Raw genomic sequence first — 27,288 nt, 5'->3', positions numbered from 1 at the left:
CTCTCATGTTTATCTTTTTAATTTTTATTTGTATTTTTTAGTGAGAACATTTAAGTTCTACTCTCTTAGCAAATTTCAAACAGTGTTATCAACTATAGTCACCATGTTTTAGAGCAGATCCTCAGACCTGGTTCATCTTATGAAAGTTTGTACCCTTTTACCAACCCCTTCCTGTTTACACACCCCCAGTCCCTGGCAACCACCTTTTTACTCTTTGCTTTTATGAGTTCGACATTTTTAGATTCCACATATAAGAGAGATCAAATGGTATTTGTCTTTCTGTGTTTGGCTTATTTCTTAGCATAATATCCTCCAAGTTCATCCATGTTGTCACAAATGGCAGGATTTCCTTCTTTTTCGTGGCTGAATAATATTCTATTATATATACATATCACATCTTCTTTATCTACTCCTCTGTTAATGGACCCTTAGGTTGCTTCCATGTGTTGACTATTGTGAATAATGCTTCAATGAGCATGGGAGTGCAGCTACCTCTCCAAGACAGTGATTTTATTTCCTTTGGATATATACCTAGAAGTGGAATTGCTAGATTATATGGTAGTTCTATTTTTAGTTTTTTGAAGATCCTCTGTACTGTTTTCATAGTGGCTGCACCAATTTACATTCCCACCAAGAGTGCACAAGGATTCCCTTTTTGCCACATCCTTGCCAACACTTGTATCTCTTGTCTCTTTGATGAAAGCCATTTTAACAGATGTGAGGTGATATCTCATTATGGTTTTGATTTGCATTTCCCTGATGATTAGTGATGCTGAGCACTTTTTATGTGGCTGTTGGCCATTTGTATGTCTTCTTTGGAAAATGTCTATTCAGTTCCTCTGCCCTTTTTTTAATTGGATTGTTTGGGTTTCTTTCTATTTTTCTTTCTTTCTTTTTTCTTTCGTTAGCTGTATGAGTTCTTTATATATTTTGTATATTAATTCTTTATCAGATATATGATTTGAAAATATTTTCTCTCATTCAGTAGGCTTCTGATGGTTTCCTTTGCTGTATAGGAGTGTTTTAGTTTTTGTAGTCTCACTTGTTTATTTTTGCTTTTGTTGCCTTTGCTTTTGTTGTCATATCCAAAATAATCATTGCCAAGACGAATGTCAAGAAGCTTTCCTCCTATAATTTTTTTCTAGGGGTTTCATGGTTTGGGGTCTTACATTCAAGTCTTTAATCCATTTTGAGTTGATTATTGTGTATGGTATAAGATAGGGTTACTCTTTTGCATGCGGCTCTCCAGTTTTCCAAACACCATTTATTGAAAAGACTATACTTCACCATTGTATATTCTTGGCTCATTTGTCATATGTTAATTGACCATATATGCATGTATATATTTCTGGGCTCTCTATTCTGTTCAATTGATCTGTGTCTGCTTTTATGCCAATGCCATACTGTTTTTATTACTATAGCTTGGTAACATAGTTTAAAATAAGAAAGTGTGATGTCTTCAGCTTTGTTCTTTTTTCTCAATATTACTTTGGCTATTTGAGGTCTTTTGTGGTTTCATACAAATTTTAGGATTGTTTTTTCTATTTCTGTGAAAAATGCCATTGGAATTTTGATAGGCATTGCATTGAATCTATAGATTGTTTTGGGTAATATGGACATTTTAACAATATAAATTCTTCCAATTCACGAGTTTGGAGTATCTTCATTTATTTGTGTCTTCTTCAATTTCTTTCCACAGTGTCTTATAGTTTTCAGTGTACAGATCATTCCCCATATTGACTAAATTTATTCCTAGTTATTTTATTCTTTGTGATGCAATTGTTAACAGGATTGTTTACTGCAAGGTATTTTTTTTTTTAAATCTTTATTGAGATATACTTCAAATACTACAAAATTCATCTACTTAAGGTGTACAATACAATGAGTTTTAGTATATTCACAGAAGTAAGCAATCATCACCTTAATCTAAATTTAGAACATTTTGTCACCACAAAAAGAAACCCAATATTAAAGAGCAGTCACCCCTATTTCCCACCATTCCCCAGCCCTAGATAACCACTAATATACATTTTGTCTCTGTAGATTTCTCTATTCTAGATATTTTATATTAATGGAATTATGTAATATGTGGTCTTTTGTAACTGGCTTCTTCCACTTAGCATGACTTCAAGGTTCATCCATGTTGTAGCATGTATCAATACTTACTTTCTTTTTATGGCTGAATAATATCCCATTGTATGGATATACCACATTTGTTTATCAAGTCATTAGTTGTAGGACATTTGAGTTGTTTCCACTTTTTCATTACTATGAGTAATGGTGCAGTGAACATTCATGTACAAGCTTTTGTATGGGCAAATGTTTTCTTTTCTCTTGGGTATATACCTAGGAGTGGAATTACTAGGTCTTATGTTATCTCTATGTTTAACTGAGAAACTGCCAAATTGTTTTCCAAAGTGGTTGCAACCTATTTCATTTTCACCAGCAACAAATGATGATTCCAATTTCTCCATATCCTTGTTATTGTCAGTCTTTTTAATGATAAACATCCTGGTGGGTGTAAAGTGGTATCTCATTGTGGTTTTGATTTGCATTTCCTTAATTACTGATTTTGCTGAGCATCTTTTCATGTGCTTATTGGCCACTTATATGGTCTTTTTTTTTTTTTTTTGGAGAAATGTCTATTCAAATTCTTTGCCCATTTTTAATTGAGTTCTGTGTCTTTTTATTATTGAGTGGATGGATGAGTTTTTGAGAGGTAAAGTGCAGGAACAAAAGCTTCGATATGGAGAAAGGTGAATGCTAGTCAAGAGTGGGAAATAAAACAAATTGGCCAGAGGGTAACATTTATGTAGGAAATGTGAATCTGGATTTAGCAGAGATGACTGCCAAACATCTTTATTTATCTATCAAGTGGGGATAACAAGGAGACAAAATGCAATAAAGAACCAGTATTTACAGATAGGTTAAGCTCATACAAAGAAGCTGATGCCATTGCTGTCACTGGCTGCCTGAAATGAGTTGGTCACTGCCTTAGGAATATTATGTGTGATCTGATTTAATCGTTCCAGCCACTCTATGAGTTTTCCCATTTTTCATATGGGGTAACTAAAGTTCAGAGAAGTTAAGTAACTTGCCCCATGTTATCCAGCTAATAAATTGCAAAAGTGAACTCCAAACGTTTCAGATTCTAAAATGCCATGGGAACTGCAGTGCACTACTTGGGAGATAAAGTGACAGAGGAAAGTTTGGGGCTGTAACTGTACAGGACCTTGACTATGCAGGAAGAGTTTATGCTTAATTTGGAGGCATGGGAGAGCTGCCACCTATGAGCAGGGCAGACTAGAATGATAAAGCTAGATAGTTTGAAGTAAGGGACCAGAAGCTGAGAGACAGGTTAGGAGGCTATTAAAATAGTCCAGGTGAAGGATAAAGAGGACAGAACTGAAGAGATCATAAGGCACCCTGGAAAGAATGCAGATATGCAGTGCTCTGTTGGAGCCAGCACATGAGAGCCAGTTATTAAATTTTCAGCCATGTGTTAAACACTGCCTTTATTATAAATTAAATTACATAAACTCAAAATTTTAAAATTTATTTTAAAAAACAAAGATAATATCATATGATTCAGCAATCGCACTGCTGGGCATTTATCTGGAGAAAACGCTAATTCGAAAAGATACATGCATGCCAAAGTTCATAGCAGCACTATTTACAATAGCCAAGACATGGAAACAACCTAAATGTCCATCAACAGATGAATGGGTAAAGAAGATGTGGTATATACAATGGAATATTACTCAGCCATAAACAAGAATGAAATAATGTCATTTGCAGCAACATGGATGGACCTAGAGATTAACGTTCTAAGTGAAGTCAGTGGAGAAAGACAAATACCATATGATATCACTTATATGTGGAATCTAAAAAAGTGATACAAATGAACTTATTTACATAACAGAAATAGTTTGGTGGGGCTAATGGTGGACTCTGGGAGGGCTTACGCCAAGGAGTACTTCCCAGAACTTCTGCTGCCAGTGTCCTTGTCCCCACGGTGAGCCACAGCCAACCCCCACCTCTGCAGGAGACCCTCCAACACTAGCAGCCGTGTGGCTGACAGGGTCTTGGTGCTCTGGCCAGGTGGCAGGCCAGAGCCTCTGAGGTGGCAGAGCCGAGTTCAGGACATTGGTCCACCAGAGACCTCCTGGCCCCACATAATATCAAATGGCGAAAGCTCTCCCAGAGATCTCTATCTCAATGCTAAGACCCAGCTCCACTCAATGACTAGCAAACTACAGTGCTGGACACCCTATGACAAACAACTAGCAAGACAGGAACACAACCCCACCCATTAGCAGAGTGGCTACCTAAAATCATAATAAGTTCACAGATACCCCAAAACACACCACCGGATGTGATCCTGCCCACCAGAAAGACAAGATCCAGACTCATCCACCAGAACACAGGTACCAGTACCCTGCACCAGGAAGCCTACACAACCCACTGAACCAACCTTACCCACTGGGAGCAGACACCAAAAACAATGGGAACTACAAACATGTAGCCTGCGAAAAGGAGACCCCAAACACAGTAAGTTAAGCAAAATGAAAAGACAGAGAAACACACAGCAGATGAAGGAGCAAGGTAAAAACCTATCAAACCAAACAAATGAAGAGGAAATAGGCAGTCTACCTGAAAAAGAATTCAGAATAATGATAGTAAATGTGATCCAAAATCTGGGAAATAGAATGGAGAAAATACAAGAAACGTTTAACAAGGACCTAGAAGAACTAAAGAGCAAACAAACAATGATGAACAACACAATAAATGAAATTAAAAATTCTCTAGAAGGAATCAATAGCAGAATAACTGAGGCAGAAGAATGGATAAGTGACCTGGAAGGTAAAACAGTGGAAAAAACTACCACAGAGCAGAATAAAGAAAAAAGAATGAAAAGAATTGAAGACAGTCTCAGAGACCTCTGGGACAACATTAAATGCACCAACATTCGAATTATAGGGGTCCCAGAAGAAGAAGAGAAAAAGAAAGGGACTGAGAAAATATTTGAAGAGATTATAGTTGACAACTTCCCTAACATGGGAAAGGAAATAGTCAATCAAGTCCAGGAAATGCAGAGAGTCCCATGCAGGATAACTCCAAGGAGAAACATGCTAAAACACATATTAATCAAACTATTAAAAATGAAATATAAAGGAAAAAAATTAAAAGTAGCAATGGAAAAGCAACAAATAATATACAAGGGAATCCCCATAAGGTTAACAGCTGGTCTTTCAGCAGAAACTCTGCGAACCAGAAGGGAGTGGTGGGACATATTTAAGTGATGAAAGGGAAAAACCTACAATCAACATTACTCTACCCAGCAAGGATCTCATTCAGATTTGACGGAGAAATCAAAAGCTTTCCAGACAAGCAAAAGCTAAGAGAATTCAGCACCACCAAACCAGCTTTACAACAAACACTAAAGGAACTTCTCTAGGCAGGAAACACAAGAGAAGGAAAAGACCTACAATAACAAACCCAAAACAATTAAGAAAATGGTAATAGGAACGTACATATTGATAACAACCTTAAATGTAAATGGATTAAATGCTCCAACCAAAAGACATAGACTAGCTGAACGGATACAAAAGCAAGACCCGTATATATGCTGTCTACAAGACACCCACTTCAGATCTAGGGACACATACACACTGAAAGTGAAGGGATGGAAAAAGATATTCTATGCAAATGGAAATCAAAAGAAAGCTGGAGTAGCAATTGTCATATCAGACAAAATAGACTTTAAAATAAAGACTATTGCAAGAGAAAGAAGGACACTACAAAATGATCAATGGATCAATCCAAGAAGAAGATATAACAATTGTAAATATTTATGCACCCAACATAGGAGCACCTCAATACATAAGGCAAATGCTAACAGCCATAAAAGGGGAAATCAATAGTAACACAATAATAGTAGGGAACTTTAACACCCCAATCTCTCCAATGGACAGATCATCCAAAATGAAAGTAAATAAGGAAACACAAGCTTAAAATTATACGTTAAACAAGATGGACTTAATTGATATTTATAGGACATTCCATCCAAAACCAGCAGATTACATTTTCCGCTCAAGTGCTCATGGAATATTCTCCAGGATAGATCATATCTTGGGGCACAAATCAAGCCTTGGTAAATTTAAGAAAATTGAAATTGTATCAAGTAACTTTTCTGACCACAACTCTATGAGAGTAGATATCAATTACAGGAAAATATCAGTAAAAAATACAAACACATGGAAGTTAAACAATACATTACTAAATAACCAAGAGATCACTGAAGAAATCAAAGAGGAAATCAAAAAATACCTAGAAACAAATGACAATGAAAACATGATGACACAAAACCTATGGGATGCAGCAAAAGCAGTTCTAAGAAAGAAGTTTATAGCAATACAATCCTACCTCAAGAAACAAGAAACAACTCAAATAAACAACCTAACCTTACACCTAAAGCAATTAGAGAAAGAAGAACAAAAAAACCCCAAAGTTAGCAGAAGGAAAGAAATCATAATGATCAGTTCATAAATAAATGAGAAAGAAATGAAGGAAACAATAGCAAAGATCAATAAAACTAAAAACCGGTTCTTTGAGAAGATAAACAAAATTGATAAACCATTAGCCAGACTCATCAAGAAAAAAATGGAGAAGAGTCAAATCAATAGAATTAGAAATGAAAAAGGAGAAGTAATGACTGACACTGCAGAAATACAAAGGATCATGAGAGATTACTACAAGCAGTTATACACCAGTAAAATGGACAACCTGGAAGAAATGGACAAATTCTGAAAAAAGCACAACCTTCAAGACTGAACCAGGAAGAAATAGAAAATATAAACAGAACAATCACAAGCACTGAAATTGAAACTGTGATTAAAAATCTTCCAACAAACAAAAGCCCAGGACCAGATGGCTTCACAGATGAATTCTATGAAACATTTAGAGAAGAGCTAACACCCATCCTTCTCAAACTCTTCCAAAATATAGCAGAGGGAGGAACACTCCCAAACTCATTCTACGAGACCACCATCACCCTGATACCAGACAAAGATGTCAGAAAGAAAGAAAACTACAGGCCAATGTCACTGATGAACATAGATGCAAAAATCCTCAATGAAATACTAGCAAACAGAATCCAACAGCACATTAAAAAGATCATACACCATGATCAAGGGGGGTTTATCCCAGGAATGCATGGATTCTTCAATATATGCAAATCAATCAATGTGATACACCATATTAACAAATTGAAGGAGAAAAACCATATGATCATCTCAATAGATGCAGAAAAAGCTTTTGACAAAATTCAACACCCATTTATGATAAAAACCCTCCAGAAAGTAGGCATAGAGGGAAATTACCTCAACATAATAAAGGCCATATATGACAAACCTACAGACAACATTGTTCGCAATGGTGAAAAACTGAAACCATTTCCACTAAGATTAGGCACAAGACAAGGTTGTCCACTCTCACCACTATTATTCAGCATAGTTTTGGAAGTGTTAGCCACAGCAATCAGAGAAGAAAAAGAAATAAAAGGAATCCAAATCGGAAAAGAAGAAGTAAAGTGGTCACTGTTTGCAGATGGCATGATACTATACATAGAGAAGCCTAAAGACTCTACCAGGAAACTCCTAGAGCTAATCAATGAATTTGGTAAAGTAGCAGGATACAAAATTAATGCACAGAAATCTCTTGCATTCCTATACACTAATGATGAAAAATCTGAAAGAGAAATTAAGGTAACACTCCCATTTACCATTGCAACAAAAAGGATAAAATACCTAGGAATAAACCTACCTAAGGAGAAAAAAGACCTGTATGCAGAAAACTATAAGACACTGATGAAAGAAATTAAAGATGATACCAACAGATGGAGAGATATACCATGTTCTTGGATTGGAAGAATCAACATTGTGAAAATGACTATACTACCCAAAGCAATCTACAGATTCAGTGCAATCCTTATCAAACTACCAATGGCGTTTTTCACAGAACTAGAACAAAAATTTCACAATTTGTATGGAAACACAAAAGATCCTGAATAGCCAAAGCAATCTTGAGAAAGAAAAACGGAGCTAGAGGAATCAGGCTCCCTGACTTCAAACTATACAACCAACCTACAGTAATCAAGACAGTATGGTACTTGCACAAAAACAGAAATATAGAGCAATAGAACAGGATAGAAAGCCCAGAGATAAACACACACACATATGGTCACCTTACCTCTGATAAAGGAGGCAAGAATATACAATGGAGAAAAGAGAGCCTCTTCAATAAGTGGTGCTGGGAAAACTGGACAGATACATGTAAAAGAATGAAATTAGAACACTCCCTAACACCATACACAAAAATAAACTCAAAATGGATTAAAGACCTAAATGTAAGGCCAGACACTATCAAACTCTTAGAGGAAAACATAGGCAGAACACTCCATGACATAAACCAGAGCAAGATCCTTTTTGACCCACCTCCTAGGGAAATGGAAATAAAAATAAAAATAAATAAATGGGACCTAATGAAACTTAAAAGCTTTTGCACAGCAAAGGAAACCATAAACAAGACAAAAAAAAACAACACTCAGAATGGGAGAAAGTATTTGCAAACAAAGCAAATGACAAAGGATTAATCTCCAAAATATACAAGCAGCTCATGCAGCTCAATATCAAAAAAACAAACAACCCAATCCAAAAATGGGCAGGAGACCTAAATAGACATTTCTGCAAAGAAGATATACAGATTGCCAACAAACACAGGAAAGGATGCTCAACGTCACTAATCATTAGAGAAATGCAAATCAAAACTACAATGAGGTATCACCTCACACCGGTCAGAATGGCCATCATAAAAAATCTACAAACAATAAATGCTGGAGAGGGTGTGGAGAAAAGGGAACCCTCTTGCACTGTTGGTGGGAATGTAAATTGATACAGCCACTATGGAGAACAGTATTGATGTTCCTCAAAAAACTAAAAATAGAACTACCATATGACCCAGCAATCCCACTACTGGGCATATACCCTGAGAAAACCATAATTCAAAAAGAGTCATGTACCACAATGTTCATTGCAGCTCTATTTACAATAGCCAGGACATGGAAGCAAACTAAGTGTCCATCAAGAGATGAATGGATAAAGATGTGGCACATATATACAATGGAATATTACTCAGCCATAAAAGGAAACGAAATTGAGTTATTTATAGTGAGGTGGATGGACCTAGAGTCTGTCATACTGAGTGAAGTAAATCAGAAAGAGAAAAGCAAATACCATATGCTAACAGATATATATGGAATCTAAAAAAAAAAAAAAAAAGGTTCTGAAGAACCTAGGGGCAGTACAGGAATAGACGCAGACATAGAGAATGGACTTGAGGACCCAGGGAGGGGGAAGGGTAAGCTGGGATGAAGTGAGAGAGTGGCATGGACATATATACACTACCAAATGTAAAATAGATAGCTAGTGAGAAGCAGTCGCATAGCACAGGGAGATTAGCTTGGTGCTTTGTGTCCACCTAGAGGGATGGGATAGGGAGGGTGGGAGTGAGATGCAAGAGGGAGGAGATATGGGGATATATGTATATGTATAGTCGATTCACTTTGTTATACAGCAGAAACTAATGCACCATTGTAAAGCAATTATACTCCAATAAAGATGTTTAAAAAAAACAAAAACAGAAATAGACTCACAGACATAGGATATAAACTTACGGTTACCAAAGGGGAAAGGTGGGGTAGGGATAAATAGGAGTTTGGGATTAGCAGATACAAACCACTGTATATAAAATAGAGAAACAATAAGGTCCTACTACATACCACAGGGTATTCAATACCTTGTAATAACCTATAATGGAAAAGAATCTGAAGAAGAATATATATATATATCAATATATATAAAAGAATATATATATCAATATATATAAAATAATATATATATATTGATATATATAACTGAACCACTTTGCTGTACACCAGAAACTAACACAACATTGTAAATCAACTGCACTTCAATTAATAAAAAAACAAACAAAGGTAGTATGTACTCAAAAGTCATAGTTTCCTAATTATTTGACTGCTTTTTGCTGATATCTATGCTCTTGAGGTTATTTCATCTGTTTTTTCTATATGGTGGAAAGGCTATAAGATAATGCAATATTGCACTTCTCTTCCCAGTGTTCAATGACATCATGCTGGTACCTTGAATTTGTCCATGGTGGGGTAGTTATAACAATCAGCAAATTCCATAAATCAGGGGTTTTCTTTGGGTGATTGCTTACTGTTAAACATTTAGCAGCCACCACTGGGGAGGAGAGATGCTGTGGAGGCAGAATATGTAGAACTGGGCAGTTCCACAGATGGAGTGCAGAAGGAGAGGCAGAGGCATAGGAATGGTGTGAGGATTTCTGGTCTGTGACACTTGCCTGGAGGTTCTGCCCGTGAGAAATACGCGATGTGCAGCAATAGGAAAGACAGGCTGAGCAGGAGTGCTTCCTCCAGGAGGCAGGTGTGTTTCAGGGTTTGAGAGAGAAGGGTAGGTACAGGGGTGGTGGAAGGCATGGGGCACATATGTTTAGGAGGAAGATGTGTTTCAGGGTTTGAGAGAGAAAGGGTGGGCACAGGGATGGTGCAGCGCTTGAGACACATATGTTTAGGAGGCAGATGTGTTTCAGGGTTTGAGAGAGGGGGGTAGATACAGGGATGGTGGAGCACATGGGACACATATGTTTAGTCTATGGGTTCTTTGTTTGGTCACCTGATTTCTTCAGCCACAGAACGGGGAGTGGAACTTTCCAGGGCAGAGACTTTTATCTATGACTGAGTGCTCCCTTCAGGGGGTCTGCTGGGTGTTGCATAGAGAGGATTTGAACTGAATTCTCCTTTCTTTCTGAGAGTGAAGTGGGAATCACAGCTCTCCATCTTTCCTGGACAGCTAAAAACAAAAAAAAAAGAAAGAAAGAAAAATCCAACCATCAAGGTCTCTGGGAATCCAAAAATCTACTTAAACTAACCGTCTGACCTTAGGCAAGTTATTTAACCAATTCAAGTCTCAGTTTCCTTCTCTGTTAAATTAGAACGTTGGACTAAGCTTTTCCAGCGCGGGTTCTCTGAGCCTTTGCCCTTCACGCCATGTCTCCTTGCTGTCTGCTCAACTCCTGGGCAGGCTTGACTGAGTTCTGGGAGCTCTGCTCCCAGGATAGTAATTTATGAAGCAATCATTCATCTGGACATCATCCACCAGGTGGGGAATGAGGGACTGTGATCCCGTCAGCCTGAGTAAAGGTGACACAGAAGGGCTTTATCAAGCGAAATGGGACAGATGGATGGCGGGCTTCCCAGTGTCAGGGAAATACTGATTCAGGCAAATATGTGATCTATCACATGAGTGTCTCAGAGGCTGTTGCAAATAGAGACACCATGGTATGGAGAGTGTTTTTTACATGATGAAGGATGGTTTTTTTGGTGCCGCTTTGTTGTAATGAGAAGCGATGTGCAGAGACCTAGCCTCACTCCCGAACCATGCACTGCGGAGACAATGATGCTCTTTCATCACCACAGGTAAGCGGAGAAATGTACAATTATGGACCTAATAAAATCAGAGGAAGAGAGATAACGGCAGCTTCTCTAGGGATCCAGAGCTGCCTGGGACCAGGCAGCGTGCAAGGCTGCTAATCAGAGTTTCTGGAAGCTGCCTTTTGGAGGGTGTTGCAAGGTAACTTCTGACTCCCTGCACTGTTGTCTGTCTTGCCTGAGAGTCAGTGAGCCAACAGGAGCCCTTTATGAGGCTTTAGTCATGCTAATTATTGTAATCACTGGTGGAATTATCTTAATCAAAAGGATCCTAACTTTACACTTATACCCACTTTCTATTTCTTTCTATTGAATATATTGGCATTTGAGCCTATAAACAAACCTGCTTTGCTGATGCCAGAATTGGACTCAGAGAGGTCATTTGACTCGTCAAGGCTATTTTGCTATTTGGCACAAGAGCTAGGACCAGAATTCAGGCTTCCCAAATAGTCCAGGGCTGATTGCTGCCATACAACAGTTTTGAAGCATACTACAGGGATTGCTCACATCAATAAACTCCTCATAGCCCATTTGGAAATCTCAAAGACTGCACTTCATTCAGACTAGTGTTAAAGGAAGAGACCCTTGCTTACCAGCCTTCTTTTGTGGGCCTGGAGAAAGATACACTTGGATTCCAGTCCCAACTGTGCTATCCTGTGTGTTCCAAATACTATTTCTAAGCCTCAGTTACCATATCTCAAAATGGAAATGAACTCATAGTCAACATGTATTAATTGAGCATCTATTACATGCCAGGTACTATGATAGATGCTGATAATAATAATGCCAGTCTTATTGGTATTTTGGCGAAAATTAAATGAAATGAAGGCAAGTAAAGTACTAAGCATAGTGCCTGGCCAATGAACTAGCACTGATGGCAATGAACATGAGTATAAAGATCCCCCAGATGTCCTTATTTCTTCCTTTTATGAATATCTATTTGAGGGCCTGATATAATCTGAGGGTCCAGGAATGAAAAAAGCATAGTCCCTGTCACTCAGGAGTTCTGTCTTATGGCACTGATCATCCTGGGATAGAATCCTGTCTGCTATTGGTGCAATCATGTCAAGATTATCTATGTAAATGTCTAGCCCAGCGCCATTAGCACTCAATTAGTGATGATGATTATCATTATTATATTATCATTACTCTTAGATTATTATTAAACAGATTAATGGATACTTTCAATGCATTGTGAATGTGCTAGATGCCTAGAACACAATTAGCATTTAATCTATGATGCTGAGTATCATTGTTGTTAGATAAACAGATACTTTCAATGCAATGTGAATATACTAAATGGAACAAAAAGCAAAGGGGCCATAAAGGGGTGAGTTCACAGAGCTGGCCCTTGACAGATATATTGAAATTTTTCTGGAAGAAAACAAAGAGAGGAGCTGCCACAGCTGAGGGAACAGAATGTGCAAGGCTTGAATAGTTAGGAGACGGGACAAGTTCCCTGTGGCTGGAGGAAAGGGAGAGTTGGGGAGGGTGCATCAAGGTGAGGCCATAAAGATGGAGTAAAGTTGTAAAAGACACTGTAAGATACAAAGGAGTGTATTCTGTAGAAATTGGCAGTGGGGAGCCATTGCAGATTTATAAGGGCATATTTGGGGATGGGAGACAGAGACAAGGCAGGCTGCTTTTCCTGGTCCCTCCTTTCACCCCACCTCAGTCATCCAGCTAAATACTCAACCAGTAGCCCTGAAACTGATGCCTCTCTGTCTCTGCTATTGGGGGCGCTGAACCTGGGGTGGAGTTTATATGCACCATGCCCCTTGCATGGCCCTGTCTTGGTGGAAGCTCGGCTGATCATCTGAATTCAGCTCCAAAAGCAGAAGGAAGAAAAATTCTGAGCCAGACCATTTGACCTCCACTTAGCAGAGCTCGATTTCCGAAGTGTCCGGGTTCCAGAGACTTCAAGGTTGAGGCAGTATCCCTGTGGGTGATGCCTAGAGCTTGACGTGGGTGATCCTACCAACCAGTCTCCCTGGGGCTGGAAAATAAGGAAGAAGCAGATGTGAGTAAAATCTCTCCTGCAGGCTGACTGAGTTAGCAAGGTCCAGATCCCTCACTGACTGTGGCAGGGAGCTCCCTTGCTTGGCTGCTTCTGGGAGGGTTTGAAAGGATGCTGATTTCCCACTGCAAAGGGTCAGACTGTATGGAACAGAGAATCCAGGCCCTGCCCTTAGTGGAGCTTCTCTTTTCTCTCTGCTTAGGAACTAACTCCACCTCACTGTTCTTCCTCTATTTCCCTTTCATCTCCATTGTATGTTGGTGCCTTTCCTGATAATACGCATCGGTAATTGAATGGTAATTGTGTTCGGGCATCTAGTACATTCACATTTCACTGAATGTATCCTTTTATCTGTTTAATAATAATCTAACAGCTATGATAATAGAAAACAATAATCAGCATTATTAATTGAATGTTAATTGTGTTCAAGGCACCGTGCTAGACGTTTACAAAGATGATCTTTACACCTCACATAATCTTGCACGATTATGCCAATAGCAGAGGCAGTTTTCAAACCCAGGATGACCTGTGCTGTAAGACAGAGCTCCTGCCTTTCTGTTCTACATGAATGATGAACTGTTTTCCGCTTATACCCCTTTGAGATTTTAGCACTGTTATTAACTTGTCAACAGTTTTCCCTGCATTTTAATTCCTGTTGCTCAGCAGCAGGTGGTGGAACAGGGGCACAGCTGATTTCTAAATCACTTTTCCTTTCCAGGAGTGGCTGTGTCATCTCTCCTGGTTACCTCTGTGCGTGAAAGTCACACTGTCCATGTGGCATCAATACTGTACCCAGTTCTCTCCCTTGGCCTGCACAAAGTCCACTGTTTGCAGCAGGGAGCGCCCTTGCTTGGCTGCTTCCGGGAGGGTTTGAAAGGATGCTGATTTCCCATTGCAAAGGGTCAGACTGTATGGAACAGAGAATCCAGGCCCTGCCCTTAATGGAGCTTCTCTTTTCTCTCTGCTTAGGAACTAACTCCCCCGGCACGATGTAAAAAGGAGATGACACCTACCGGTATCAGACTTTCTATTTCTTGTCCTAAAACTTCCAGAACCTGAGGTGTTCCATGGTGAATCAGGGCCTCACAGCCCAGCTGGGTCCTCCACGGTATCAAGGCCTTTCCTGACTTCCCCTGAACATAAGTAGGTGTAGGTCAGCATCGAGACCTCAGGAGACACAGGAAACCTGCTTTCTCAGATCATCCTACTGGTAAAACCACTTAAACCCTAGTGAACGGTCACCCACTCAAGCTATTTTTTTTTTTTTCTTTAAACAAGAGCTTTCAGGATACAGTGGCTTAACCTCCAGAGTGGTGTTGTGGTGGAGCAGAGCCTGTTTGGGCAGACAGGTCTTGGAACTCTTGATCAGCATTTACTGTGTAGGTAGTGCCTCTGTCTCTGCTGCTTCTGGCTCGTAAACTTTTTTTCTGGCTTTCTTGAGAATCATCACAGGGATAATGGGGAATAGTAAGCGTCCCAAGGTTGTTCTGATGTGGCTAAAAAGAGGAGTGGCTCCTCACTTCTAACATCCCTTTAGTGTGGTGTTGCCACCTCTTATTTTATCTGTGTTATGCTGACTCCCCAGCTAAGTCATAACCTCCTTGAGGTCAGGAACCTGTACTGATGCTTTGTAACATTTCATGTTAATATGCAATCTCTGTTCAAAGTCAGAGATAGTCATTATTTTGATAGTTATTGCTTTATTTCATAGTTTCAAATTCCTGTGAGGATAGATATGATGATCACCATTTTACAGGTGAGGAGAGAGAAAGGTTGGAAAGCATTGGCCAGGGTCCCATAGCTGGTAAGTCACAGAACCGGGATTTGAACTGGGCTTGGCAAAGCCTGTGCAATTGATAACACCTCATACCGTATAGCATATGCACAAGGTCTCCTGACTTCCAGTCTAAGCCTCTAGTTACATGATTACTAAAGTGAATCTGTATCACAGGTGCTCAGTCCTGAACTTTGTAGCCTCATTTGTTTCCTGGTGAGAAAGCAGAGGAGAGAGTGCCAGGAGAGTTTGTGGGTACAGCTGAGTCTCTGTGTGCAGCAGTCTGGCTTGCAGTCTGACAGCCCCTATTTACCTCACTTCATTCATTTTGATTTGATTTTGTTTTAAAGATACATATGCACACAGTCTTTTCAAAAGGGGTTCCCCATTTGAACCACCAAATCAAGAATGTGATTTGAGTAAAAATCTGCTGAATTCTCCCCAGGAGGGTATATAACTGGTGCCATTCGAGATACATGGGGGAGAAATTAATTCATCACATACAATGGATGCCTTAGGACAGTGGTTCTCAAAGTGTGGTGTTTGAATTCCTGGATGTCTCTAAGACTCTTTCAGGAGATCTGGGAGATCAAAACACTTTTCATACAAATACTAAGACATTATTTTCTTTTTTCACTGTGTTGACATTTGCACTGGTTGTGAAAAAGTAGTGGTGTGTGAAACTGCTGGCACCTTAGCAGGACTCAAGCCATGGCACCAAACTGTACTAGGAATTGTGTTTTTCACCACAACACATTTGCTGAAGGAAAAAAAAAAGGTTGGCTTTCCTTAATAATTCCTTCATTGGGTTCTTCAAAATATTTTGTGTGACAAAATAAGAAGTATGCATAGAGCACTTCTGCTGCATGCCAAGGTACCATGAACATCTGAGGAAAAGCAGTTGCGTTGGTGGTTTGCGCTGTGTGCTAAGTCAGCAGCTTTTTCCAAGGAACATCATTTTTACCTGAAAGAATGACTGATAGGCAAGCTATTCATACTTGGGTATTTAGCAGATATTTTCTAAAAAAAGGCATGAAGTGGGCCAGTCAATTCAAGGAGAACAACTGACAATATTCTTGCCTAAAATAAAATTGAGCTTTCAAGTGAAAATTAGAATTTTGAAAAACCTCTACCTATCTCTATAAGCTTGACAGCTCCCCAGTTCTTATAGATGTTTCTGATGAGATTGATGATATTAATCCTTGTGACTTTTTTGAATATTATATAATGAAGCATGTCAACATTTGGAAGATCTGCATAACTCAGTGAACTAATATTTTCCAAATGACCAATGCATACTATTATAAAATCATGCATGGATAAAAGAACAATTCAAAGTTCAAGATTTTAGTGTAACAGAGTACATAAAATTCATTGAAATGATTTCAAATTCTACATTACAACTTACCTTTAAGAAAGTATCATTTCTTGCATTCTAGTGTAGAATCGAAGAATATCCTGCTATTAGAAAGGGCTATAAAATTATCCTCTGTTTGTGTAGTTGTATTTTCTTCATTTACTTCACAAAAACATACCACAGAAGATTGAATAAGGAAGCAGATATGCAAATTCAAATGTTTTCTATTGTCAGACATTAGAAAGATTTGCAAAAAACAAAAATATGTACTATTCTCATTATTTTTTGAAAAATAGTTTTATAAAAATATAACGTTTTGGGCTTCCCTGGTGGCGCAGTGGTGGAGAATCTGCCTGCCAATGCAGGGGACACGGGTTCGAGCCCTGGTCTGGGAAGATCCCACATGCCGCGGAGCAACTGGGCCCGTGAGCCACAACTACTGAGCCTGCGCGTCTGGAGCCCGTGCTCCGCAACAAGAAAGGCCGCGATAGTGAGAGGCCCGTGCACCGTGATGAAGAGTGGCCCCCGCTCGCCGCAACTAGAGAAAGCCCTTGCACAGAAACGAAGACCCAACACAGCCAAAAATAAATAAATAAATTTATTAAAAAAAAATATATATATATAATGTTTTATTAACGTCAGGTTTATTATTTTAAAATAAATAATTAAAATTAAAATTTTTTCTGTTTTTATTTTTAATATGGTAAATATTAATATATATAGTCCATATAATTCAAAGCTCTTCGGGGTTCTCAATGATTTTTTTTTAGTATAAAGAGATTTTGAAATAAAAAGTTTAAGAACCACTGCCTTAGAGCCTTAAGTTTAATTCTCTCCCAGGCCCCAGAAGTTTAGTCAACAATTCTTTAAGAATGACTATGAGAAAGACAGTCAGTCTCATATTCTTTAATAGCTTCCTGAGAAAAGATGCATAGGAAGTAAATTTCTTGAGACATTTGCTGTCTTAAATTAACGTTATTATATTCTCATACTTAATCGATAGTTTTGTTGGTATAGAATTCTAAGTTGAAAATCGTTTCCTTCAGAATTTTGATGGCTTTCTCACAATTTCTTAGCTATCACTGTTGCTGTTAAGAAGTCCAAAACCAATTTGATTACCGATCCTTTGTATTAATCTGACCATAACCTGCCCCCCAGCCAAGATTGTAGGATATCTTCTTTTTATTGAGTGCTCTGAAATGTCATGTTTATGTAACAATGTGAGTTTGTTCTTATCCATTTCTAATTGATGGATATTGGTAGACCCTTTCAATCAGAAAACTCAGGTCTTTCAGTTCTGGAAAATTCTCTTGACCTCCTGAATTGGTCCTCTAATTTTTTTATCCTTTCTCTCTCTTTTTTTTTTTTTTTTTTTTTGGCTGTGCCACACGGCTTGCAGGATCTTAGGTCCCCAACCAGGGATTGAACCCATGCTCTCGGCAGTGAAAGTGTGGAAACCTAACCACTAGACCACCAGGGAATTCCCGATTATCCGTTCTCTTCTGTTTTCCCTTCTATCCTCTCTTTTTCTCTCCTTCTCCCCTCCCATTTTCTTTTTAGGAAATTTCCTCAACCTAACAATTGAACTCATATTGAATATTTTATGTCTGCAAATGTTTTTTTAATTTTCAAGAGCACTTTTTTTTTGGTCCTCTTAATTTTCCTTTATTAAGTGTTTTGTTTCTGTTTCATAGTTACAGTATGTCTCCTGTTATCCTGAGAACACTGATGATATAAAACTTTACATTTTTTCCCCCTTGGATTATCTCTGTTTCCTATAAGTTGTTATTTACTCTTTGATATTTGTGTCTATCTCTTCCATTGGAAGATTCCCTTAAATGTTTGGTCATCTGCTCATATTTATGAACAAGCACTAAAAAGCAAACTGAAATCTCTGAGCATATAAGTTGGGGGTGTTGACTTTTGAGCTTCACTATAAGATGATCAGTGTGAGCCATTTGCTGGTAAACCTCCAATGTGGAAAATCTTTAACTTTTTCCTTTTGAGCTGTCCAAATTTGCCAAGAAATGTCTTTCAAACTTCTATCTTATAGGTCTAACTGCAAGCATTCTGGAAACTGATTGGAGGGAGAAGGCTCAAGGTCACAAAATACTGAATATGAATTTCCATTTTGTGCTTCTTTACAGTATGATCTCTGTCTTCAGCTATGGTTGGTGTCTATCATTCCAAAGACTTCCTGTTTTACTTTCTTAGAGATTAAATCTCAAGTCTTCTTGGGTGTGGAAGAAGCAGTAACCCAGTTACTTGGAATGGGAGAAGAGATCTGGTTGTCTGTTTATTTTTAAAAATTTAAAAATATTTATACATAATACAATATACAAACATTATACACAAATCATACAAGCAACATATATAAATTATGAATATTAATTAGATAAACAAGAATTAAGAACTAGGACATTCTAAATATTTTTGCACCTACATTTGTGCTCCTTCTTTTTCCCATCTCCTTGCCTCCTTTACCATCCTAACCCAGAGGTAATTACCATCATGAATTTTGTATTTATCATTTCTCTGCTTTAAAAAATAGTTTGATATGTATATCACATATGTATATAACCATAAACAATGTATATTTTTGGTTTTGATTATTTTGAGCTCTATAAGAATGTTACCATACTATATGTAGTTCTTCTATAATTTGCTTTTTTCATTCAAGGTGTGTTTCTTAGAGTAACTGCTTCTAAGCAGACATTAGATCAATCTTCCTGTTTTTAGTTCCAACTTCATCCCCACTTCCAGGATTGTCTTGTGTTGCCAATACCTGAGCTGTTGCAGTTTCCTCAGTATAAATTGCTTTATTTGTTGGATTTCTCTACTACCAGCTTAGGTTTTAACTTTTTCAAGTTTGCAAAGTCACTAAGTTACTCTTTTTTCATGTGTTTTCTAGCTTCTAAAATGTTGTTGCTTGTGCTTTTTTGTTTTGTCTTTGAGAGTTTAGGTTTTAAATCTCTTTGCAATAATACCTGTGAGATTTTAGGAAGAAACAAATGTAACTGTGTGTCTGATCTGTCATAATTACTTACAAGTCTTTAGTTCTTTCCTTTGGATGGATTAAAATCACCCAAGATGGTCTAAAATGACCAGATTTCAGTTGTTCTTTCTACCAGCCCCACTTGCAGAGCCTGCTCTATAGATATGTGTGTATTCATATGTGCATTTGAGAGAGAGTGCAATCATGTCTATGTACAAGTGTGCAGATAGAGCTCCAATCCTAATTTTTTTTTACCATTGGTTTCATGATAATTTTTTCAAGCATATTAAATGTCTATTATATGTCACACATTGTAATAGATGTACAAGGAGATAACTTGTTATGGTTTCTTTCCTCAGAGAGTTTATACTATAAAGAAAGAAAAAATATAAACCCATGAAATAGTACAGTATGTTACATAACTGCCTTGAAATTGCAAGGCATTGGGACTTGATGGTCTAGAACTGAACAAGGGGAAAGAGAGGAGGGTTGGAGTAGGTAGGGGCTTAGAGAGGGGGGTGAGGCTTTAATGAGCCCTAAGGGCACACTTCAGAGGAGAGAAATGGAGAGGCCATTCCAGGAGGGGGGAACTCTGTGTACCCTCTCCCTGGCCTACTGAGTTCTAGCTACACTAGCCTTTCATATCCCTGGCCAATATCTGCCCTCTTACAGAAAATATGCTCACGTTGTTTCCCTGCTGGCATCCACTTTCTCCCATCCTTCCTTTAGCTCACTTTAGAACTTAAAATTTTGCTTCCTTGGGAAAGCTCTCCTTGATCCCCTCAGTCCACACTACACTCCACACCTGCAGCAAAATGTTCTATTCTCACATAATGCATTGGACTTTTCCTTCTCAGTTTCTCCACAAATTGTTAATTGTACATTTATTTGTGTGATTATTTGTCTAACATCTATTTTTCGCATTCAACAAGAAGTTCCAGGATGGAACTTTTCAAAGTGAGATCCAAAGAAATTGTTATATTAGAATCACCCAGGTTCTTTGTAATATAATCCAGATTCCCAGAACCACCCCAGTCTCACAGAATCAGAATCTCTGAGTGGAGCTTAGCAATCTATGTTTCAATCATTCCCCAGATGATGGCTGTTGTCCACTGCCTGCTCTGCCATTGTCTGCATCTATAAAATGGACTTGGGTACCACTTAAGTTATTAGGAGGAACTTTCCGCAAGGACCTGAAGGATCCTGCGGGCAAGATGAAATAGCATGAGGCATCTCATTCTCAAAAGGTTTGTAAATGCAGCTTTAATTTTCCATCAGGTGGGTAGATTTAAGAAGTTCTTTCTTAGCCCACACCAGGAAATCCAGATCTGTGAAATGAATGTACTTCTTTCTTATGCCCACAGGAGGTCAGTGAAACATTAGGCCTATCTTTTAAAAAAATTTCAGAACAGAATAAATTTCAACGGTGCTGTTTTAGAAATAGACTGCTTCCACATTACAAAAGGTAAGCCTTATTTACTAATAGGTTTCTCGGGTGAGTGTTTGAGTTTCTATGCAGCCAAAAATCCAGCAGTGCCCTGCTTTTTATAGAGAAAGGTGCATTAGCTTTCAGGTTCATAAACTTTAATCCAGCAGTAGGCTTTCCAAAATAACTGTCCTTGGAGCTCTGGGAGTCTTTTTTTTTTTTTTTTTCCTTTTTTTTTTTTAAGAATCAGATTTTGCTTTTTTTTTTTTTTTTAATTTTATTTATTTATTTATTTATTTTTGGCTGTGTTGGATCTTCGTTGCTGCGCGCGGGCTTTCTCTAGTTGCGGTGAGCGGGGGCTACTTTTCATTGCGGTGCGCGGGCTTCTCATTGCAGTGGCTTCTCTCATTGTGGAACACGGGCTCTAGGCGCGTGGGCTTCAGTAGTTGCGGCACGCAGGCTCAGTAGTTGTGGCTCACGGGCTCTAGAGCACAGGCTCAGTAGTTGTGGCACACGAGCTTAGTTGCTCCACAGCATGTGGGATCTTCCCGGACCAGGGATCGAACCCGTGTCCCCTGCATTGGCAGGCGGATTCTCAACCACTGCGCCACCGGGGAAGCCCTGGGAGTCTTTTTAAGGCAGAGAAAATTCTCTGCTTTAAATTTCTCTCGGGCACCTCTTGAGAAGAGTTCAAGATGTCTGGCATATGTCGATTCACATGTCCCCCCAGTGGATGTGGGGAAGAAAAATGATCAGCTGAGCATAGAGATGGGCTAATGGAGGCTCAGAGAGGCTAGACCACCTGACTAAAGGCACACAGTAGTGGAATCAGAACATGGGTCCACTTCCTCATCACCCAGGGCCTTCTTTACAAGATGAGATTCGTGTTATGGGGTGTTCAAGCCAAGTGTTCTCTTAGCCGATTTATACTATTCTGTTTGTCTTTTATGGAGCTTCTGCCTGGAGCTCAACAGTTGGTCTTTTCCCTAGTTCAGTTTCTTTTTTCTTCTTTTAGCATCATGGTCATCAAGTGAGAGTGGAAGAAGTAGGGTCAGGGAAGAGTCCACTGTAAGGGGCATAGGGATCTGTGTCCACTTCCTGAGCCCTTGTCACTGCCCTGACATAAGACCCAGGTTTGCCTTGTGGCTGGCCATAGTGACTGCTCACTTCAGAGGGCCCTCTAAGGCTGCTGGGCTCTGATGGGTTTCCTTCTCTCTATCTCTTTTATTTTAACCCCATGCAGGTGGCTTCATGACTAACACATCACAAATCCAGAAAGTGCCAGGTCTATATACCTGACTCCAAGAGAAAGATTATGCTGATCTACATTAACTAACTAACTAATTAATTAATTAGCTTACTTGTCAGATGATGCATGAGGAATTCTTTCATGCCAGGCATTTTCCCTTACACTTAGGGTTTCAAAGATGAGCAACATGTGGGTGCTGCTATGAAGGAAATTGTTTCAAGGAGAGGAGGTTCATAATAAAACCAATAATGACTGAGTTACATTCTGAAAAGTGCTACAATGGGCGTATATCTGAGAGAATGTAGAGATGTAAACAAGAGGACCTCTCTTGCTTGGAGTGGATAAGTTGGTAAATGACATTTTTTTTTGTACATCCCTGAGAACATCCCATGGAAGATTCATGGCGGTGGTGGAGTGAAAGACAAGGAGAGAAGGAAAAACATACCTGTGGACAGGGCCTGGGACTCTTTCCCTTACAAGGCTCGCAGTGGGATTGAGGAATATGGTGGACCAGTCCCACTGAGTGAGATGTGTTGATAGGTTCAGTGTGAAGGATTCCTCCCTTTGGAGACATCCTGGACAGGGCAGAGCCTTCCAGACCGCAGAGGGGGATGCTCCTGTCACCCACCGTTCCCTTCCCAAGAGTCCTTGGTCAGAGTAGAGGTTCTGAGTGAATCCTGAGCACCAGTTCCCCTGGATCCACTGAGAGGCCCATCTGGCCAAGTCACAGGAAGGCAAGGACGCTCCAGGTCTGGATTGATCTGGATTGGTCTAGATCAGTTCTGCATATACATTCTGAGGGCTGACAACTTTTCCCATCATGCAAACCTTTCTTCTTCCACTCATGTCTCTACTCTATCTCATTAGATGACCAACTCATCCGTGCTGGCCTGGGATTGTTTCAGTTTTCAAACTGGAAGTCCTGTGTCCCAGGAACTCCCTCAGTCCTGGGCAATCTGGGATGCTTGATCATTCTATTGTTTTGCCACCAATAAGTGGGAATGACCCAACTGGACAAAGAGTGCCAGGCTGGCTCTGAGGTACCCAGCACTATTGGGTCTACACTCATGCCCAGCTGATCTGTTAAGTAGCAGGGATGATTTCTCTAGCAAACCCCACTGCTAGTTCCAAAGCAAGTGTATTGGTTTCCTAGGGCCGCCTTAATAAAGTACCACAAATTGAGTGGCTTAAAAGAGCAAAAACTTATTGTCTCACAATAGTGGAGGCTAGAAGTCCAAGATCAAGGTGACATTCTTCCCCTGAAACCAGAAGGGGAGAATCCTTCCTTGCCTCTTCCTACCTTCTGGTGGTGGCCACCAATTCTTGGCTTGCAGCTGCAACACTTCAATTTCTGCTCTGTTGTCATGTATTGTGTTCTTCCCATATGTCTCTGTCTTTGTGTCTCTTATCTCTATAAGGACACCAATCAAATTGGATTAAGGACCCACCCTATCCAGTATGACCTCATCTTAACTAATTACATCTACAACAACCCTGTTTCTGAATAAGGTCATGTTCCAAGGTGCTGGGGGTTAGGACTTCAACATATCTTTTTAGGGGACACAATTCAACCCATAATAGCAAGCAGGTGGGAAAGGATGGATTGGGGCCACTTTCTTTTCAAGGTGGCTGTGTACACAGCAGGCCCTAAGGCTTCATATAGTTTTCCTACAGATCACTTAATTGGCCTTTTGTGGAGCTCTCTTTCTGTTCCTATCTTTTGGTTTTTGTTTCTGTTTGTTTGGCTTCTTTTATCTGTTTCTCTGCTTTTTCCTTTTTCCATTCCCCAACCTACTTTAAGCCGCTGCTCCCAGCCCCGCACTGTACCTTCCTCTAGAAGAGCTCTGCTTTCATAGCTCCAGGACTTACCACAACCTTCATCTCAGCTTGAACCCCTTCCTTGTAGTCATTGCTTTTTACATTCAGTCCTGGGATCTACAGAAGGGCTGGAGGCGTGGTGGTGATAAGTGCAAGGAGACCCCATATAAAAGAGTATCACTCAATAATAAAGATTTAATCTGCCCAGAACTCTCTTTATTCCTTTGATCTCTTCTTCATATTGTGTTTTTCTTATATGATTTCATTTAGGAAAGGAGTTCTGCTTTTTAAAAAAAAAAAAGAGAGAGAGAGAAAAACAATACAGCTCTAAGACATAGTGAGAGGAGTCTTCTGTCCATAAGGTTGAAAGTCCAAGCTGGTTGGTTACCTGGAGAGCTGTTAGAGAACTGAATAAGCATTCAGTGTTAACTCTGGCCTGAGACCTTAGAGGTCACCCCCTTCAGTGTTTTTCACAGTTATTAAATATGTGAAACCCCACTCCACCTTGACCTGTCCTTTTTCAAAAGCTAAGTGGAAGTCCATCACTGCAAACAGATACAGTCGTCCCTCAGTGTCTGGGGGGGGTGGGGATTGGTTTCAGGACCACAACCTCCTCCCCCCACTCTTGCAGATACCAAAATATGTGGATGTTCTAGGCCCTTCTATAATATAGTGTAGTATAGTCAGCCCTCTGCATCGTTATCAGATTCAGTTGGTTGAATCCGTGGATACAGAGGGCTGACTGCACACTTGGCAGAGGTTCTAATGGCCCCCAGAGTCCTGCCTCTTCTCCTTTCCCTTTGGCCATTGCTGAAGGTTGAAGGAAATCTTTACATTTTGAAAACTGTCAAGTGGTAACGCAACCCACAAGTTTTAGATGAAGATGGGGCCCAGATAGGAGTGGTGGTTTGCCCAAGGCCCCACAGTGCTTGTTGGCAGAGCACCAAGTGGAGGTGAGCTTTCCCATGGTGAGAGCAGAGCTCGGGTCCCAAGCCAAGAGCAGAACAGGACTCCTCTTGCTCTGACGTCCACCACCCTGTCTCTTGGCTGGGAATTTTATCCTCTCATTGCTCCACCCGTCCAGTGACCAGCTGTTAGTCATCCTTCAAAATTAAGCCCAAGCACTGCCTCCTTTGTGGAGTCTTTCTCCACTGCCCATGCCAACTTAACTCTTCCCATATTCCCACCCTTTGTCATTCATATCAGAGAGGTTCTTATATTCTACCACATAGATTTGTCTGGGGTCAGTCACTGATGCTTCTTGTTAATCTATAATGTGCCTCATCCCAAAAAGATTTCAGATAGACATTTTTCCTGCTATTTGGGGTGTTCAACAGTGTAACTCCAGCATCTAGCACAGCGTCAGCACATAGTAGGTGTAGAGTCATTACTTTTATAATGAAAGAATTACACAAATGGATGGAAATCAACTTATGCTCTAAAGCCAAGGTGCCCCAAACTTTAATGCACTTCAAATCATCTGGTAATTGTGCTAAGATTTGGATTCTGATTCAGGAGGTGTAGGTTAGGGCCCATGATTCTACATTTAACAAGCACCTGTGGATACTGATGCTGCTGGTACTCAGATACTTTTGAGTTACAAAGAGGAGAAGATTGAAGTATGCTCTGTTAACCATATTGAAAACGGACAGGAGAGTACGGATAGAGCAGGGATAGTCAAGGAGTTCAAGGCACATCCAGGAGTGCACACAGCTGAGATTCAGAATGAGCCCTGCAGAAATGTCTCCATTTAGAGATTCCTGTCTGCCTGGGGCTCAACTAGAAATGGACTTTAGCATTGTTGACTTGGGGAAAACTCAAAGCCATCAGGAAGTTCCCTCACCATTCGGCGTGATAGGGCCTTCAGAAGGGAAGATAGACTGGGAATCTCAGCAATACTTTCGCACCTTTGGGAAAGAATATACATTTTTACAAAATGCTACACATACACTGTCTCAAAGATTCCTAAGGGAGATGTGTGATACTCCATCGTATGGATGACAAAACAGAGACTCACACATATACAGATGGCTTGTCCAGGGTAACTCAGGCCACAGGACACTGATGAAAGGGATACTGCAATTAGATTTTCATTACATCTATTCTTATAGCACTTTCCCTATCTTAACATCCTTACTATTTTAGTATTATAACTTGTTTGAATAATTATCTTCCAGGCAAATTGTGACCTAGTCTGAGTTGTTTGTCATCAAACCCTTAGCACCTAATGTGAGGGTCTTGCACCTATGAGGCACTCCAAGAAAATTGGTTAAATAAAAGAGTATTGAGTTTCACCATCAGAAGGTCTCCACTTATACACTCCATCAAGATTATGGGTTGTGTTCAGCTGATTACAGTACAGCACTAATGAGGTCTAGGCTGTGGGTTTGGTTACCCTGTATGAGTGGCACAGCTTTGCCCTCTTCCCCACCCATGCTTCTCAACAGTTTTTGTGAAAATGGGACCTATCACTGATTCAGGAACTTGGCCTCCTGAATCAGAGTCTTTGGGGATGGGCCTATGAATCTGCATTTTAAATAAAATCCAGTGTGATTCCTTAGGGTTTGAAGATCTTTGATTTAGGCTGGTCAGACACATCTCCCCAGAAAGAGTTAAAAAATCTCTGTCACCTCCTACTCTCACCCCCGTGACTCACTCGGACAGGATTCAGACTTGCCAATCAGTCATGATTTTTCTTTGAAGCCCCTTAGAACTAATTCCACTCCCTTCCCTGAAGGGCTTAGAGTGGGACAAGCACACTTGGCTCAGGAACAAACAGAAATTCCACCCCAAATCCCCATCTTCTCGCATCCTCCCCTCCTTGAGAAACAGCTCTAGTCCCTCCCTTCCCTGTGTTGGTAGAGGGGAGAGTCAGTGTGAGCAGGAAACTGATTAATCTACCGGCAGGCATCAAGAGATAAAAATCCAATCTTTTATACCTTTTTAAAACCTGCCTCAGGGAGAGGACAATAAACCAGGACTCCCTGTACTCCGAGGACCTTGGTCGTTCCTTATCCATGTTGAGATAAATCAGATAAATTAAGTTCCCCTCAGAACACAGT

This window comes from Balaenoptera physalus, assembly GCF_965194825.1.
Source record: "Balaenoptera physalus genome assembly, chromosome: 1".
Taxonomy (NCBI): domain Eukaryota; kingdom Metazoa; phylum Chordata; class Mammalia; order Artiodactyla; family Balaenopteridae; genus Balaenoptera; species Balaenoptera physalus.
Note: the sequence above shows the minus strand (reverse complement) of the source record.